At 43.6% G+C, this 19,040-nt stretch overlaps 1 long non-coding RNA gene across 1 annotated transcript; it reads right to left on the reverse strand.

The window, feature by feature from the left end:
* Positions 1-5,610: 5,610 nt before the first annotated feature.
* LOC120994193 lies at positions 5,611-17,171 on the reverse strand. Its single transcript, XR_005777355.1, has 3 exons — positions 16,965-17,171; positions 8,417-8,421; positions 5,611-5,621 (listed from the first exon to the last, which is right to left on the reverse strand). It is a non-coding gene; the product is annotated as an uncharacterized LOC120994193 (long non-coding RNA).
* Between the last annotated feature and the right edge of the window lie 1,869 nt (positions 17,172-19,040).

Genomic DNA, 19,040 nt, shown 5'->3' on the forward strand with positions numbered 1-19,040 from the left:
CAGCTAACTCTTCTCTTACTGCTTAGGAGGGCTGCATAAAAAATTTCAGTTTTCTAATTGTCCTAACATTTATGTTCAATAACCTTTCTATACTGTTTTGTCATGTAAACTCATTTACCTAAACATGGGCATATGGGAAAGACATGCAAATTAGCAGAATCTGCCTTGTTTTTCAGCTGAAACACTATTTGCATGTCTTTCCCATATGCCGATGCTTATGCAAATGAGTTTACATGACAAAACAGTATAAAAAGGTTATTGAATATAAATGTTCGGACAATTAGAAAACAAAAAAAATTATATGCAGTCCTCCTAAGCAGCGAGAGAAGAGTTAGCTGGCATCGCCCCCAAAAAAATTAACATTTTTGTCACCCTAACGATAATGATGTAGGTGTGCAGGTCCCCCAAGCCTTCCAACACAAATCCAGCAACTTTGAGGTGTATTGGCTCTCAGTCAGAGCTGGTCTTCAATGTCTCATTGCACACAAGACTGCGATTGTAAGGTATGCTGATTGTATCTGGCTCACGGATAGGTTGTTAGCTTGCACATACCTGGCTTTTGGCATTCAGCCTTTGTGTGGTTGCATGTTGTCTATTGTATGTTATAGGTAATGATTGATTTTAAAAATAAAATAATATAGCATCTATAAAAAGAAATTATTAATGATAGGTAGGAAAATATTTATAATAAAAGTTTATTAATGATTGGTAAAATAATAACTATAAAAAAAGAAGGTATGGGTCGTAGATAGCTGTCACCACCAGATCTTTGAGAAGTTCTGACAGACGTTCTTCAGTACCTCCTGCATGATGTTCTTTTGTTTTGCTTTCGCTTTGACATCTCTTCTCGCTCTCCCAGCTGTCATCTATTAGCAGTGATTGTCTCCCTATATATCTCCTCCCATACTGCCTCACTTTGCGGTTTATACTACTTCCTGGATTGGTTTCACTGCTTGAAGTTGCTACTGCTGGTTCCTCAAGATAAGTCTATTTCTGTATTGTGTTTTCCTGTTGACTTGAATCTAGGTGACCCTGACCCCCTCCGTATTATGTGCAGGGAGCCGGTGGTCGTGTCCCCTCACTATTATAGGGTTTGCATGTGTCACTCAGTCTAAGGTACGTGGACATGCAACTTTCTATCATTGAGATTTTTGCATGGGCTGAGCAGTGAGGGAGAGCTCTAGGGCTTTAATAGGGCTCACCCTTTTGTTCCTTAGTTTTGGATCAAGTCAGTCGGATCTTTATTTCTTACTTACTGTTTCCTGCAACACCATCCGTGACATTATAAACCGCCCAAAACCGTCTTAAGCATGGATCCAGTTGTAGCCTTGACGGACCGCGTGCGGGGTCTTTCACTGGAGTTTGCAGAGCTCCGTAAAACTGTATCTCAGTTTCAGGTGACCGGTTCTGCTTGCGTTCGTGGAGTTTGTTCTGAGCCTAAGATCTGCCTTCCAGATACATTCTCTGGGGGTAGTGAGAATTTTGTTTGTTTTAGAGAGGCTTGCAAACTCAATTTTCGCCTACTTCCCCATTTATTCGGGTGATGAGGAGCAGAGGGTGGGGATCATCATCTCACTGCTCAGGGATAACGCTCAGTCTTGGGCCTTTTCGCTGCCGGTGGGGGCACGGCCCCTCCGATCAGTAGATGAATTTTTTGTAGCCCTGGGTCAGATATATGATGATCCGGATCGTGTTGCTCTGGCTGAGTCTAAACTGCATCTTTTATGCCAGGGTAAACAGTCCGCAGAGATATACTGTTCAGAATTTCGGAGATGGGCAGCAGATACGGGTTGGAATGATGCTGCACTCCGAAGTCAATTTTGCCATGGTCTTTCAGAGGGATTGAAGGATGCATTTGCCTTTCATGAGAGACCTACCTCCTTGGAGTCCGCCATGTCTCGGGCTGTTCGTATTGACAGGCGTCTTAGAGAGAGAGGAGAGATAACTCCTTCCTGTCATACTCACTCCAAGGACAGTGCAGCGGTCTCATTCAGTGCGCAGGGGTCTCAGTCTCTCTCAATCCCCTCTGAGCCGGAGCCCATGCAGCTGGGTTGCTTGCCTCTAACAACAGAGGATTCAGCTCTCAGAGGAGGGTTTGTTTCTGTTGTGGAGGTATAAATCATTTGGCAAATGTTTGTCCCTCTAGGAGATTCAGGGAGTTTTTAGAGAATAATAAAGAAACAAAAATAAAAAAGTCCTCTAAAAACGTTCCATCTGTTACTATTGGCAAGGTTGATGCGGAAATTGAAGGTTTTCCGTTTGCTTGTAGTTCCCGTTTTCTCCTACCTGCCAGGGTGGCGCTAGAGAGCAAGAACATTGTTTGTGAGATTTTTGTAGATAGTGGAGCAGCTGTCAATCTCATTGATAATCAATTTGCTATAACTCATGGTTTCCAGGTATGCACTTTGGGAAAGGATATACCTGTTTTTGATATTGATTCCGCTCCACTTTCTCAGAAATCGTTAAAGGGCATAGTTCACAATATCCGTTTGACTGTGGGTGATGCTCATGTTGAGGATGTGTCATGTTTTGTCCTAGGCGGGTTACCTACTCCTTTAGTGTTGGGGCTACCCTGGCTCACTAAACATAACCCCACCATTGATTGGCAAGCAAGGCAAATAAATGGTTGGAGTGACTTTTGCAGAGAGAATTGCCTCATGACATCTGTTTCAGAGGTTTCTACTAAGACTGTACCATCTTTTCTTTCTGAATTTTCGGATGTGTTTTTTGAGAGTGGTGTCCAGGAGCTGCCCCCTCACCGGGAGTACGATTGCCCTATTAATCTCATCCCAGGCGCCAAGCTGCCTAAATCTCGTTTATACAATCTCTCCCAACCTGAAAGGGTCGCTATGCGTTCTTATATCTCTGAGAGCCTGAGAAAGGGACACATACGACCCTCGAAGTCACCTGTTGCCGCTGGTTTCTTTTTTGTTAAGAAAAAAGATTGTTCTTTAAGACCTTGTCTGGATTTCAGGGAGCTGAACAGTATCACAATTCGTGACCCATATCCGCTTCCTCTGATCCTGGACCTGTTTAACCAGATTGTTAGGGCTAAAGTTTTTTCCAAGCTGGATTTAAGAGGGGCATACAACCTGGTCAGGGTCAGAGAAGGAGACGAATGGAAGACGGCCTTCAATACCCCTGAGGGCCATTTTGAGAATTTGGTTATGCCTTTTGGTTTGATGAATGCTCCAGCCGTCTTCCAACATTTTGTGAACAGCATTTTTTATCATTTAATGGGGAAATTTGTACTGGTGTATCTAGATGACATTTTGATTTTTTCTCCTGATTTCAAAACTCATAGGGACCACCTACGTCAGGTCTTGCTGATTCTGCGGGAGAATAAATTGTGCACTAAACTGGAAAAATGTGTGTTTGCGGTTCCAGAAATTCAATTTCTGGGTTTTCTTCTCTCCGCTTCTGGTTTTCGCATGGACCTCGAGAAGGTCCACGCTGTGCTTGATTGGGAGCTTCCTGAGAATCAGAAGGCACTGATGCGCTTTCTAGGTTTTGCCAATTATTACAGGAAGTTCATTTTGAATTATTCCTCTGTTGTTAAGCCACTGACTGATGTGACTAGAAAGGGGGTAGATTTTTCCTCCTGGTCGGTAGAGGCGCGTAAAGCCTTTTCTAGTTTCAAAGAGAGTTTTGCTTCCGCTCCCATCTTGGTACAACCTGATATCTCTCTGCCCTTCATTGTTGAGGTGGATGCTTCTGAGGTGGGTGTCGGTGTGGTCTTGTCTCAGGGTCCCTCTCCTGCCAAATGACGACCATGTGCCTTTTTCTCAAAGAAACTCTCTTCCGCAGAGAGAAATTACGATGTGGGAGATAGGGAGTTGTTGGCCATCAAGTTAGCTTTTGAGGAATGGCGCCATTGGCTAGAGGGAGCCAGACACCCTATTACCGTGTTTACCGACCATAAGAATCTGGCCTACTTGGAGTCAGCCAAGCGTCTGAACCCGAGACAGGCCAGATGGTCTTTGTTCTTTTCAAGGTTTAATTTTGTTGTCACGTTCCGCCCTGGGGTTAAGAATGTGAAGGCGGATGCCCTGTCACGTTGTTTTCCGGGAGGGGGGAACTTTGAAGACCCGGGTCCCATTTTGGCTGAAGGGGTGGTTGTGTCTGCTCTTTATCCTGAATTGGAGGCAGAGGTTCAGGCAGCCCAGGCAGAGGCTTCTGATCTTTGTCCTCCTTGGAGGTTGTTTGTGCCTCTCGCTTTACGACACAAGGTTTTTAAGGAGCACCACGATACTGTCCTTGCTGGGCACCCGGGGGGTAGAGCCACAGTGGATCTCATTGCTCAGAGATTCTGGTGGCCGGCTCTTCGTAAGTCGGTTGAGGGTTTTGTGGCAGCTTGCGAGACCTGCGCTCGTGCCAAAGTCCCTCATTCACGGCCATCATGTCCTCTCCTTCCGTTACCCATTCCTTCCCGTCCTTGGACACATCTGTCCATGGATTTCATCATGGACCTGCCTCGTTCCTCAGGGAAGACTGTGATTCTGGTGGTGGTGGGCCGTTTTAGCAAAATGGCGCATTTTATTCCTTTTCCTGGTTTGCCCAATGCTAAAACGCTGGCGCAGGCATTTATTGATCACATTGTCAAATTGCATGGTATTCCTTCAGACATAGTCTCTGATAGGGGCACGCAGTTTGTTTCCAGATTCTGGAAGGCTTTCTGTTCTCGCTTGGGGGTTCGGTTGTCATTCTCTTCTGCTTTCCACCCGCAGTCGAATGGCCAGACAGAGCGCGTCAATCAGAATCTGGAGACATATCTGCGCTGTTTTGTGGCAGAGAATCAGGAGGATTGGTGCTTTTTTCTCTCCCTTGCTGAGTTTACTTTAAATAACCGTCGTCAGGAGTCCTCTGATAAGTCACCATTTTTTGGTGCATATGGGTTTCATCCGCGGTTTGGGACATTCTCTGGAGAGGGGGCTTCTGGTTTACCTGATGAGGAAAGATTCTCCTCGTCTTTGTCATCTATTTGGCAAAAGATTCAGGATAATCTAAAGAGCATGAGTGAGAGATATAAGCGTGTGGCGGATAAGAGACGTGTGCCTGGTCCGGACCTGAATGTTGTTGATCTGGTGTGGTTGTCTACTAAGAATATCAAATTGAAGGTTCCCTCCTGGAAGTTGGGTCCTAAGTTTATCGGGCCTTACAAAATCTTGTCCGTCATCAATCCCGTTGCCTACCGTCTTGATCTTCCTCAGACTTGGAAGATCCATAATGTTTTTCACAAGTCCCTATTAAAACCTTATGTCCAACCCACTGTACCCTCCTCTTTGCATCCTTCTCCGATTGTGGTTGATGGTAATCTTGAATTTCAGGTCTCTAGGATTGTGGACTCTCGTATTGTCCGCGGTTCTCTTCAGTACCTCGTTCATTGGGAGGGTTATGGTCCTGAGGAGAGGATGTGGGTTCCAGTGGCGGACATTAAGGCCACTCGTCTTCTCAGGGCATTCCATAGGTCCCATCCTGAGAAGGTGGGCTCTGTGTGTCCGGAGTCCACTCGTAGAGGGAGGGGTACTGTCACCACCAGATCTTTTGAGAAGTTCTGACAGATGTTCTTCAGTACCTCCTGCATGATTTTCTTTTGTTTTGCTTTCGCTTTGACATCTCTTCTCCCTCTCCCAGCTGTCATCTATTAGCAGTGATTGTCTCCCTATATATCTCCTTCCATACTGCCTCACTTTGCGGTTTATACTACTTCCTGGATTGGTTTCACTGCTTGAAGTTGCTACTGCTGGTTCCTCAAGATAAGTCTATTTCTGTATTGTGTTTTCCTGTTGACTTGATTCTAGGTGACCCTGACTCCCTCCGTATTATGTGCAGGGAGTCGGTGGTCGTGTCCCCTCACTATTAGGGTTTGCAGGTGTCACTCAGTTTAAGGTACGTGGACATGCAACTTTCTATCATTGAGATTTTTGCATGGGCTGAGCAGTGAGGGAGAGCTCTAGGGCTTTAATAGGGCTCAAACTTTTGTTCCTTAGTTTTGGATCAAGTCAGTCGGATCTTTATATGTTAATTATTGTTTCCTGCAACACCATCCGTGACAATAGCATAATGAGGATAAAGAGAAGCTATATACAATAAGTAAAAAAAGATTACAGGTTTATCTAGTGATAAAAAAAAATAGAATGTTCGCAATTATGAAGATATAGCACTATATTCTAGAACTTCGTGAATTCTCGAAGTGCCGATATTTGCGATAAAAATTTGTCATTAGAATATTCGTGCTGAACACTAGTAACTATCAAGCTCTGTGCCATTATACTGTTTGTAACCATCAAGCTTTGTGCTATTATATTGTGTGTGTGTCCATCAAGCTCTGTGCCATTATACTATGTGTAACCACCAAGTTCCATATTGTGTATAACCATCAAGTTCCATGCCATCATATTTTATGTAAAAATTAAGCTCTGTGCCACCATATGTTGTTTAGCTATCATGCTCTGTGCCATTATATTACATGTACCCATCCAAACTATGTAACCATTATGCTCTGTGCCATCATAGTTTGTGTAGCCATCAAGAACTGTGCCACCATTATTATGTGTAACTAAGTTCTGTGCCATCTTATTATATGTAACCATCAAGCTCTATTCCACAATATTTTGTGTAGCCAACAAGCTCTGTACCATTATATTGTGTGTAGCTATCAAGCTATGTACCATCATATTATATGTAACCAGCAAGCTCTGTGCCATTATATTATGTGTAACCAGCAAGCTCTGTGCCATTATATTGTGGGTAACCATCAAGGTCTGTGCCATCATATTATATGTAAACATTAGCTCTGTGCCAATATATGTTGTGTAGCCATCAAGCTCTGTTCCATTATATTGTGTGTAACCAGCAAGCTCTGTGTCACCACATTGTGGGTGACCATTTGGTTTATGCCCTCTTCGAGAGACTATATCTCTATAGTTGTCGTCTCAGCCTGAGTAAACCACAATAAAAAAAACAAAAAAAAACTCTGTTTTCATAGCGCCATCCTTGAGTGTAGTACCTTGTGATGGTCAAGATACACCCATAGGATTCTGACCCTCTTACATATCACCATAGACACCATGCTCCTGGTGGAGTAGGACACATTTTTCTATATAATTTGTATGGAAGCAACAGAATAAAGCTCCTTATGGCTCCATATAAAACAGTTGGCACATGTGCAGCGACCGGGTCCGCAGGGTAAAACACGTGAGGCTCACAGTGGGCCGATGGGGGTAGTAGTTCATGTACTCACAGTTAGCAGAGCCTCCCTGGGCCGGCGGTGCAGTGATGAGGAAGACAGCACTAAATCCTTCGGGGCACTCTCTGTTGCAGGGAACACCAGCCAGATGTTGGTTGAGATGCCCTTGACGGTAATTGGTGTGTAAGGTGCTTTGGTGGCTGGGCCCCTGGTTCGTGACGCCAGCAACGTTGGGTGCAAATGTTAAGAGTAGTAGAAAGGATGAGGAGTCGGCTGTAAGAAACAGTTAAACGTTTACTGAATAAATTGTCTTCAGGTAGTCAGTACAGAGACAGTTCATTTGTATGATACAAGTGATGACTCAGAATTAGGTTCAATTGTAATCCTATTATCAGGTGGTGGCAGTTGTCAATGGAGGGATTCTTCTAATGCTGATACTTTACAGGCAAACTGAAGATTTACTTTAAGTTCCAACTCTAGCACTCTGGTACTGAATATGATATTTGTGAGTTATCCAATCAGGGCGTCCCTTTGCAGCAGGCAAACACTTCTACCACATCATTTACAAGATACTCTTCTGAAAAGGTTTTTAGTTTTCCCTACTACCCGGAAGGTTTAGTTAGTGATAAAGACAATTCTGCGCACTAACTGTCCATTTGTGTCCCAGCACTTGGAAAGTTGCTCTTAGGCACTTGTGCTAATGAGGTCCATAGGCTGAGTTTAGCTGTTACTCTCACTAGTCTCTCCCCATATCCAGACGTAGACTTACTGTCTTGTGCTTTGCTGCTGTAGATAAATGTTAGGTGTACTCCCTTAGCCTGGCCATGACCAAGGGGTAGAAATAGCAGACTACATGGTGGATGATGCCTGTTTCTCTCCTCGATGAACTTGCTTCTCCTCCTCTCACTAACTACTTCACTTCAACTCCCTTTATTAACACACCCAAAGCTATATATAGTGTGGTTCCAGCACCACCTAGGGGCGAATGGGTGTAAATGACATTGCCAGCCAGATAATAGGAAATACCATACATTGCAATTCAGATGTTTAAAGTGTCCCATTTACACACATATGTGGGACGCTGCACACGTAGATACGGTAAAGCCACCTGCACTACTATGGGTACCATAACAGCATATGGCCATGCACATGAGGCCTGAAATGGTCAGCCTCAGCAATCACAATGCCAGGGCTTCTGATGCTATCAGCACTAGTGAATCTCAAGACAAAACCTATGATTCCCACCCCTTTCAAATTAGTTTTATCGACTTACCTATGATCACCAACTTATCCGGAATGTTCTGATAACTATCAGATCCTATTAATGCCAGATTAATGGAATTTTACCGTATACTTTTTATGTACCCTAGGTATACAATAAAAAATAGGCCCATGGATGTCATACAGAAGGGTCTCCTTTCTCCTGTGTGAGCCAGACTAGAGAGCTGATTTGTTGCACACTGGATTAGAATGAAATTAAAGCTCCACCTGTGAGTAACAATGATTTAATGATCTATAACGTTTTGAATTGTCACCTTTTTAATGTTTCTTTTGGTTTCCTATACCTGGAAACTTTTAGAAAGCTGCTGCTGACAGATCCTGTCATCATTCTGTGTCGATTTTTAGCATTCTTTCAAGATGGGATGTTGATGGCCCAAGAATACTTTGACAGAGGAATAAGTTAAAGTTCCTAGGCCCTGGGACAAAATCTGCAACAGGGCCTACCCTCTTATCATAGAGGCATCAAATTTTTGAGGTAGTGAAATCGGGACGTAGCAATAGTTTATAACCATGATCAGGAAAATAATAATAATACAAGGAGACCCTGCAAGACGTCAAGAAGTAGTAACCTAAAAGTTCAGGTAAAGTCTGAAGGTGGGAAACCACTTTAAGCAAGCTGCCTATGATGCCGTCAACAGGGTCGCAGCGTGATGGCTATCAACCTGGCCAACTTAGTCTCAAGGAAGCCCCTGGCAGGTGATGGCCATTATTTTAAGACATTCTTTATATTATTTATATGACCAACCCATAATAAGAACCTTTAAATCCCTCATCTTTTCCATGCCCTCAAATTTTTTTCCCATTATATCTGTATGAATTCACCAGCAATCACGGAGGTCGCCCTCCTTCACACATTGTCTTCTTGTGTTTATTTGGGTTTTTCACACGTATGTAACATTTTCGTCTCATAACTGAGCCGTAGAGAAAGGTCATAGAAGTAACACTCTGAAGTGATAAAGACCAACCCCGCTCTGCAGACCACCTCCCATGGTTAGGTAGACGCTACTCATCAGGTCTTGGTCTGTTTACAGGTGGTGGTAATAAGAGGGCCCTATTTTCACATTGATGCCCCTCCTCACACACCAGACTTGTCTTTATCTAGGGGCTTCCTGAAACAGGAGAGATCTCCCAGACTCCAGCAAAGCGGACAAGACTGCAAAAACCTGCTGGCAGCCACCACTAGGAGGAGCTTTCTGACCTGGATACAGTCATTCATGTGAACATGTATAATCCACAAGGAACAAGAACCATGCCATTAGTTCCTCTGTAGGTGTTATATTTCTCCACCACCTCTTGCTGGCCCTGCTTGATTGCAGTTCCCAGGCCACACGGGCCCCTCATTCACCACTACAACTTTAGGAGGGAAGCCATCTCCTCGGGAACAACGGTAGCACAGATGGCACTCTAGATGCCTCAGTCGGACTCGTGGGGACAGCCTTCTCCTGCATTAGATGTGTTGGCACATATGGTCTCTCTCCTAGGATCCATTGTTACACTGTCTAGATAGGACCTCATCTTAATCTTGTACCATGCTCTCTCTTCCATCAACTAAGGTGAGCATCCCTTCATCTTGGTCGCCGTCTCCTTCTTGACCTCTATTCTGGCTGTCTATTGTACAGAGGGTCTCTGACTTTCATCACTTTGTGCAATGGTAGGTGACCTGTTAACCTTTCCTCACCAAAAGGACTGCATTGTATGATGGCTATAAAGCAGCTCTTGAAGTGTGTACATCTGCGTCTGAGGTCATAGAAGAGCCCCCGCCATTGCTTTCATCTGGAAATGCACCCAAGGCAAATCTAAAGTCTGGAGAGAGTCATTATACATTGACTTGACTACAGGGACTTAGAAATATTGCATTTTGAACTGAATTCGCTTGAAACGTAATTTTTCCAATTTTTTTTAATACCCAGCCCAGGTGTTGCAGTAAGCAATAAAAATTGAGGCATTGAGATGACACATACACTCACCTAAAGAATTATTAGGAACACCATACTAATACGTTGTTGGACCCCCTTATGCCTTCAGAACTGCCTTAATTCTACGTGGCATTGATTCAACAAGGTGCTGATAGCATTCTTTAGAAATGTTGGCCCATATTGATAGGATAGCATCTTGCAGTTGATGGAGATTTGAGGGATGCACATCCAGGGCATGAAGCTCCCGTTCCACCACATCCCAAAGATGCTCTATTGGGTTGAGATCTGGTGACTGTGGGGGCCATTTTAGTACAGTGAACTCATTGTCATGTTCAAGAAACCAATTTGAAATGATTCGAGCTTTGTGACATGGTGCATTATCCTGCTGGAAGTAGCCATCAGAGGATGGGTACATGGTGGTCATGAAGGAATGGACATGGTCAGAAACAATGCTCAGGTAGCCCGTGGCATTTAAACGATGCCCAATTGGCACTAAGGGGCCTAAAGTGTGCCCAGAAAACATCCCCCACACCATTACACCACCACCACCAGCCTGCACAGTGGTAACAAGGCATGATGGATACATGTTCTCATTCTGTTTACGCCAAATTCGGACTCTACCATTTGAATGTCTCAACAGAAATCGAGACTCATCAGACCAGGCAACATTTTTCCAGTCTTCAACAGTCCAATTTTGGTGAGCTCGTGCAAATTGTAGCCTCTTTTTCCTATTTGTAGTGGAGATGAGTGGTACCCGGTGGGGTCTTCTGCTGTTGTAGCCCATCCGCCTCAAGGTTGTGCGCGTTGCGGCTTCACAAATGCTTTGCTGCATACCTCGGTTGTAACGAGTGGTTATTTCAGTCAACGTTGCTCTTCTATCAGCTTGAATCAGTCGGCCCATTCTCCTCTGACCTCTAGCATCCACAAGGCATTTTTTCCCACAGGACTGCCGCATACTGGATGTTTTTCCCTTTTCACACTATTCTTTGTAAACCCTAGAAATGGTTGTGCGTGAAAATCCCAGTAACTGAGCAGATTGTGAAATACTCAGACCGGCCCGTCTGGCACCAACAACCATGCCACGCTCAAAATTGCTTAAATCACCTTTCTTTCCCATTCTGACATTCAGTTTGGAGTTCAGGAGATTGTCTTGACCAGGACCACACCCCTAAATGCATTGAAGCAACTGCCATGTGATTGGTTGACTAGATAATTGCATTAATGAGAAATAGAACAGGTGTTCCTAATAATTTTTTATGTGAGTGTAGATGGCATTTGTTCCCAACAAAAGTCAATGGAAACAGAACATTTGTTTTCAAAAGTTTGGAGACACCTTTACATTCTATGGGTTTTCTTTTTTTGTTTTTTTTTTTAGTTTAGTTTTTTACATTGAAGACATGACAACGATGAAAGAACACGTATGGGAATTAAACAAAAAATGTTAAACCAGAATATGCTAAATATTTTTGATTCCTCACAGTCGCCCCCTTTCCTCTGATGACAGCTTTGCACACTCTTAGCATTCTCTCATCATCTTTATAAGGTAGTCAAGTCACCTTGAATAGTTTCCCAACAGTCTTGAAGGAGTTTCCAGAGGTGCTGAGCTCTTTTCTTTCACTCTGAAGTTTAACTCATCCCAAACCATCTTATTAAAGTTTTTAAGGTCAGGTGATTGTGGAGGTCATGACATCTTAATGAAGCATTCCATTACTCTCCTTCTAGGTCAGATAGTCCTTATAAAGCCTGGAGGTGTGTTTCAGGTCACCGCCCTGTTGAAAAACAAATGATGGTCCCACTAAGCGCCTGCAAAGCACCTCCACACCATTACACCTCCTCCATGTTTTCACTGTGGTAAACACAACACACAAAGACATGGCGGTTGGAACCAAAAATCTCAGACCAAAGTACAGATTTCCATTGGTTTAATGCCCATTCTTTGTGTTTTCTCGGCTCAAAGTTCCTCAGTATTGGCTTCTTTGTAGCAATTCATCCATAAAGGCCTGATTCTTGCATTCTCCTCTGATTACTCAATGTTGAGATGTGTCTAGCACTTGATTTGTGTAAAGCATTTATATAGGCTCTAATTTGAGATTTTACTGTAATTTATGGTTTCTGAGGCTGAAAACTCTAATGAACTTCTCCTCTGTAGCAGAGGTAAGTCTTGGTCTTTCCTGTTGAGGTCCTGGTTTTCATGGCTGCGCTTGAAGATACCTACAAAGTTCTAGATTTTTTTTTGGACTGACTGTCTTTCATGTCTTAAAGTAATGATGGACTGTCATTTCGTAGTAGTTGACAGGGGCGGATTAAGTGCATGATAGGCCCGGGGCTGTCTACCCAACTCGGGCCCCTCCCTCCATTTTAGTTTAAAAAAAAATCTGTATGAAGAGGCTGCGGTGCTTCATGAGCGCCACAGTTCTTCCTAGGCCATATGACATCACATTCATTATTCACATAGTCTAGGTGCAGCTCTGTCCTATCTGAGTGATTGGGTCTGAACTGCAATACCAAGCACAGTGCTATCAAATGGACAGCGTTGTGCTTGGTAAGGAGCAAAGAGGCTGCGGCGCTCACTGGAACATCGCTGTCTCCTCAAACAGTGGATCGGCGGGTGTGCCAGGAATCATACCCCCACCATCTCATAACTCTCTGAGTACAGATGTCATAGATGTTACCTGCAGTCCTATGTAACACCCCACATAACACAGTGAATTACTGTGTTATGTGGGGTGCTACATAGGACTGCAGGGAATATCTACTAAGTTATCTGTACTCAGAGAGTTATCGCTGTTATCTGGGCTGTTACAAATTTGCCAAATTTAAAATACATATGATTATAATAAAAAAGACTTGAAGGAGAATACAGCACCACATACCTCTTACATCCAGGGACATCTCCTGTCATGTAGACCTTTTCTTTCCTCTTCTCCTGCATCTGACCCAGACCACCATGACAAATTCTTTGAGCCGCATCTCGTCTCTACAGAGTTTGTAACACAGACACGTTAGATTTCTCAATTTTTCCATCAACCTCCCCATCCTGGTGTCCCAACAATGTCATCCTGCTGCCACTCCCAATATTGTGCCCGTTGTGCTCCCCAATGTACCAGGTACTATACTGCTGAAAAAATAGATTACAATGATGCTGTGCACGTCGGGCCCCGCGCGGGGCTATTGTCCCGCACTCATAAGATCATATGCACAGCATCATTGTAATCTATGATGCTGCTGTGTATTCCCAGGCACACAATCAATGCCGCTCCTGGACATATGGCCCGCTCGAGGACCATATGTCTTGGAGGGCATAGGGTCGTGTGCAAGAGGCCTTAATTGAACACCAGTCCAGGCAACTACTGTATCTCATGAAGCTGATGAGAGAATGCCAAGAGTGTGCAAAGCTGTCATCAAAGCAAAAGGCGGCAACTGTGAAGAATCTGCAGTACCCATGTACACTGGGAATCTGCAAATAGATTTGTTCTAAATGTTATTTCATGAAACATATTAGCATGCTATGTATTACACCCAATATAGTGTGTATGGATGGCAAACCCAGGGTTAACAAACCCTAGCTCAGCCCTTGTAGGAGGTTAGATGTGGGCTGGGCCCACCCCTAACCCCTAACTTTTGCAGAGTGTACAGTGAGATTTCAAAGGGAAGGAAGCAAAAAGTGTTGAGCGAATCAAAGTATCCCTGAAGTGGACTTCAATCTGAATTTTAGGGAAAATTTGATTCGCCGTGAAGCCGAATTTCCTCGTGCTTCGTGGTAATGAATCAATTTTCCCTGCAATGGTGTAAAAAATAAATAAAATCAGTTTGAGTCCGAAGAGGCCACCGTGGCCATCTTGATAGAAGATCTTGTGCAAAATCTCGTGCGCGGTGACGTATGGCGTCTTCACGCCAGCCAACGTGATGATGTCATCACGCACCACGCTAGATTTTGCTCGGGATCTTCAATCAAGATGGCTGAGGTGGCCTCTTTGTGCTCAAAGAAATGAGGTGAGCATTATTTAGATTTTTTTCAACCTCTGAAAGGCCTCCTATTTTTACATCAGATGCCACGATCAGTGATGCACATGCCACCTGAGTGGTTCAATAACAAGGAGCGCGCCGTTCCCCGTCATTGCATCCGCTACTTACAAAGAAATGTACTTTATGACGAAGTAATTCGTCAAAAATCAAGTTTCTTTGTGAAATTCGGCGAAGCAGCCGAAACAAAGCTTTTATAACTTTTCTCATCACTAGAAGCAAAGTCCATGTGCTCCTTCTTCTTAGGCACCAAGTTCCAGAGACCAACAGATCTACAGAGAAACTAACAGAAAGAGAAAGAAAGAGAAAAGGAGAACTTGAACTCTGCATGTCCAAGCATAGGAGTCAATAAGGTAATCTGTTACTACAGCCAATTAGACTTTACTGCAGTGGAGGGGTATCCCTCACACTTGGACAGACGTGCTTTCAAAACCCTGTATCCCACAGTGGACACTACAGCCACTATTGCCTGCCATAGATTCTACTGAGAGGGACTTTAGTAAGAGGGCCATAACTCTGAACTTCTCGAAATCCATACACTGCTATCTGGGAGAGTGTTGCCCTGTGAACAGTTTGAACTGTATTTTGCTACTTTTGGATGTACTACTACTCCTAGTTTCTACTACAGTAAAGAGAGATGTTTATTCTTCTACCTGGTTTTCTGACTCTGGCACCATACGCTGGCCACTGCACTTTACTCGCCCTGCCATGCACCCCCATCCAAACAACTAATATCAAGGGCACCCCAACTACCGTCAGACAAGAACCCCAGAATCAGGGTGTTCCACAGCCACAGCCACTGTGATAGACGGTGCGATAACTGGAGTCGCCACCACTCCCATCCTCCGCTCCGTCTGCTCACGGGCCACTGCAAATGTAAAACATATGTAGGCTGTTTTTTTCAAACACTTTTCTGTTTACTACTTAATTCCATGTGTTCCTTCATCGTTTTAATATCTTCAATACAAATTTAAACAAAAAAACAACATGGAATGAAAAAGTGCGTCCAAGCTTTATGTCTATTCACACAATTTTTCAATTTTCTATGACATACTACTCCACCGAATGGCCCCTCGAAAATGACCGCACAATGTGGTCCAGTCCTTTTGCCTTGTTTTCATTTTCTGATTACATGTTTTTTTTATTCCGTTTTCCGAACATTTTTATGGGGGCGGCCATCTTGCCTGAGCTGTTCTTAACCGCATTCAGAAAGCATTAAGAAAATTGCTTTACGGTAGCCCCATGGTCCATAGACACAATGGTCGAGAGGGGACCTCATTGACTTCTATGGGAGAGTTTTCTAGGCATGCTCTGTGACCTGTGCAGAGGTCATTGTACAGGGAAAGAAGAGATAAGCTCTGACCATCACCTATTGTGAATGGTGGATCCTGTCTTATCTATACACAGAGGTGATATCATTACAGGCAGGATTAGAATGGTAGATAAGCAGATAACTACTAGTGATGAGCGGCAGGGGCAATATTCGAATTCGCGATATTTCGCAAATATTTGGGCGAATATTCGCCATATATTCGAGAATTCGGGAATTCTTGATCTCCAGGCATTATTTTCCTGATTGCGAAACTCGCATAAATTTTGCATAAAAAATTCACCTAAAAAATTTGCATAAGCTGGTATTTTAAAATATTTTTACGATATTCTAAATTTTTGCGAATTCTCTAAGTGCCGATATCCGCGATTAAAATTCGCAATTCGAATATTCGTGATCAACACTAATAACTACAGTAAAGTGATCTGTACAGACCAAGAAGTGGCGCCAATTATTAGGCTTAGTGGTCAGTGCGAAAACTGCAGGACTTTATGGTGTCTTTTTGACCACCGAGAACATACTCCTATCTCCTAAGCCCATGTTCCTCCCTCCATAAATAACAGACCAGACATATAGTAATTTTGTTGGACGGGAGTCGATCACAGCTTTAGGCCTCATTCACACGACCGTTGTTTGGGTCCAGATGTGGATCCATTTACTTCAATGGGTCAGCAAAAGATGCGGACAGCACTCCGTGTGCTGTCCGTATGTGTTGCTCCGTTCCGCGGCCCTGCAATAAAATAAAACATGTCCTATTCTTCTCCGTTTTGCTGACAAGAATAGACATTGTTATAATGGGCGGTCCATTCCGTTCCTCAAATTGCATAACGCACATGGCCGGCATCCGTGTTTTGCGGATCATCAATTTCCATGTAGCCTATGAATGATCAAACATGCCAATTACCAGTCTGAAGTAGAATGCCGACTAACGCACTCCCAGTGGGAAAGTCCACCCTCAGCTTCATATGTCATCTCCACCACTTTAACTGTCCACCAGCCGTGACTTGATTTTGCACGAAGGTAACTAGAATAAAGCATGTAACCCTCAAATAAATGTAACCAAAAACCAAAATAAGGAGGGAGGACAGGCTTTCCGACGGGTCACCGGTCAAAGAAGCTACCTGAGGCCTCCACTATAAATAGCAAATATGTGGCCACAGGATGAGAAAGGCGCTCATAGGGTGAATAGGTAAAGATGAAACAGCGTTGAATATGTGCTGCTCACCTGTTTAGGTTGCACCGATTGGGTGCAACCGTGATGAAGGTCCTCTGGATTAGCTAGGTATCAGGTTGGAGCTGCCGTGTCCAAAAGAACCAAGGGCGAGGGCCAAGTCGCCACTTCGTTAATTACTAGAAATACTGGCGGTGCCCGTCACGACTTTTGTGGTCTGGCGAGCTGGTGGACGTGAGGCGCAAATCACAACCGGATTTGACAAGTATGGGTTTATTGAGAGACAACGTGTTTCGGGGTGCGCATGACCCTTTTATCAAGTCTACAAGAAACATAAATAATAACAAAAAAGTATATGCATGTACAATTTGTACTCAAAGGGGGGGGGGATTTTTTGTAGGTATTAAAAGCGAGGGTTTGATAAAACTTATAATAATAATGATAGTCGAAAATAAGGGATAAGAATAATATGAAGAGTGAAAATATCTTTCAATTAAAGTGGTAGAATGGAATAAGAAGTGCTATGTTCAAAAGACAAAATGTAGAAGAGAAGAAAAATATAATGATATAAAATATATATATATATATATATATATATATATATATATATAATGGTTTTCTGGATAAAGACTCTATAGAGGAAAGAGGCCTCAAAGAAAATGAATGCGTAGGCGTATTGTTAAGGGTTCACAAAAGCACAACAATTTGATAAAAAGATTCAGTTTTTATATGTCGTCATATAAAATTGTGTATGTAAGCCTGAATTCATACATAAATATATAAATAGATAAATAAATAGGTAGAAATAGGTCAATTCATATGTATTCCCATGTTAAATTACATGGGTAAGATAGGATGTGAGTATCAATTGTTATGTAGATAAATACATAAATGAATAAAATGATCTCTTCGGTGTCTTACAAAATATAGACATTGACATGGAAAATAAAAATAACAGCATGAAAAATTCTTAAAAATAAGTTAAACATAAAAATGTGATTCAAACAATAGGTCATTTAAGGTGTAGATCCAGCCTTACGACAGGGGCATGGGGGGATTCAGGATTCCTCTTTGTTTTTATACTGTACCCATATGGAAGTCATGTGAAACGTATATGCATCCCATAGTGTACGCGTATGAGAATGATACGAGACTCAAACTAAACTCATACTGTACATACAGTAATCATATAAGGGACTCATACTATGGTATCCCATGACTAATGTAAAAAATGAAAATCACATAGTACAGGACAATCTCTTTCTAACAAAGCTAGAACCAGTCCTGTACCTCACATGGATCCCAGGGCTGGCGCTTCCATAGAGGCAAGGGGGGCAATTGCCCCCGGGCCCCCGAGTCCTTGGGGCCCCCCCCCGCGCCGGCCCGCAACTAACTATAGGCAGGACAGTCAGTCAGTGTCACCCGGAGATGAGCACTTCCATTGTAGAAGCGCTCATCTCCATAGTCATCTGTATCGCCGTCCTCAGGACAGCGATACAGATGGATGCTGCGGGGCAGGGGAGGGAGAGGCGTGTCCCTTCCCCTTCCTCTGATAGGCTGCAGGCACTAGGCCGACAGCCTATCTGAGGTCGGCGCAGGCGGCGTGATGACATCATCGTGCCGCCTGAGCCCTGAGCCGTACAGCGCGGGACACAGGCCGGAAGAGGCCTGCATCGCATCGCTGCCAAGGAGGTAAGTATAAGTGTTTTTTTTGTCAATACTGGTGGCTACTGGCACATGTTGATTGGGGGGGGCTATGTCTACTGGGACATGATGGGGGGGGGGCCCTATGGATACTGGCACATGATAGGGGGGCCCTGGCTACTGGGACATGATAGGGGTGGCCCTATGGCTACTGGCACATGATAGGGGGGGCCCTATGGCTACTTATGTAACATCCCAGAGTATGTCACTAAACTCTTTCTCCCTGCTACAACATGTCCGGTGCATATGTACTGTCATCTTGTGTAATCTAACTTTGCATTTTCCATTATATGTATTTTCTATGCCTGTTTCATATTATTGCTGTAATTTTCCATGTACACCAGCAGGTGGCAGCAATGTGTTTAGTTCAGTTCAGCATATCTAGACTGGAATAGTACATTCCAATCTAGCTCCCCCCTCTCTGAG

This window comes from Bufo bufo, chromosome 3, assembly GCF_905171765.1.
Source record: "Bufo bufo chromosome 3, aBufBuf1.1, whole genome shotgun sequence".
NCBI lineage: Eukaryota > Metazoa > Chordata > Amphibia > Anura > Bufonidae > Bufo > Bufo bufo.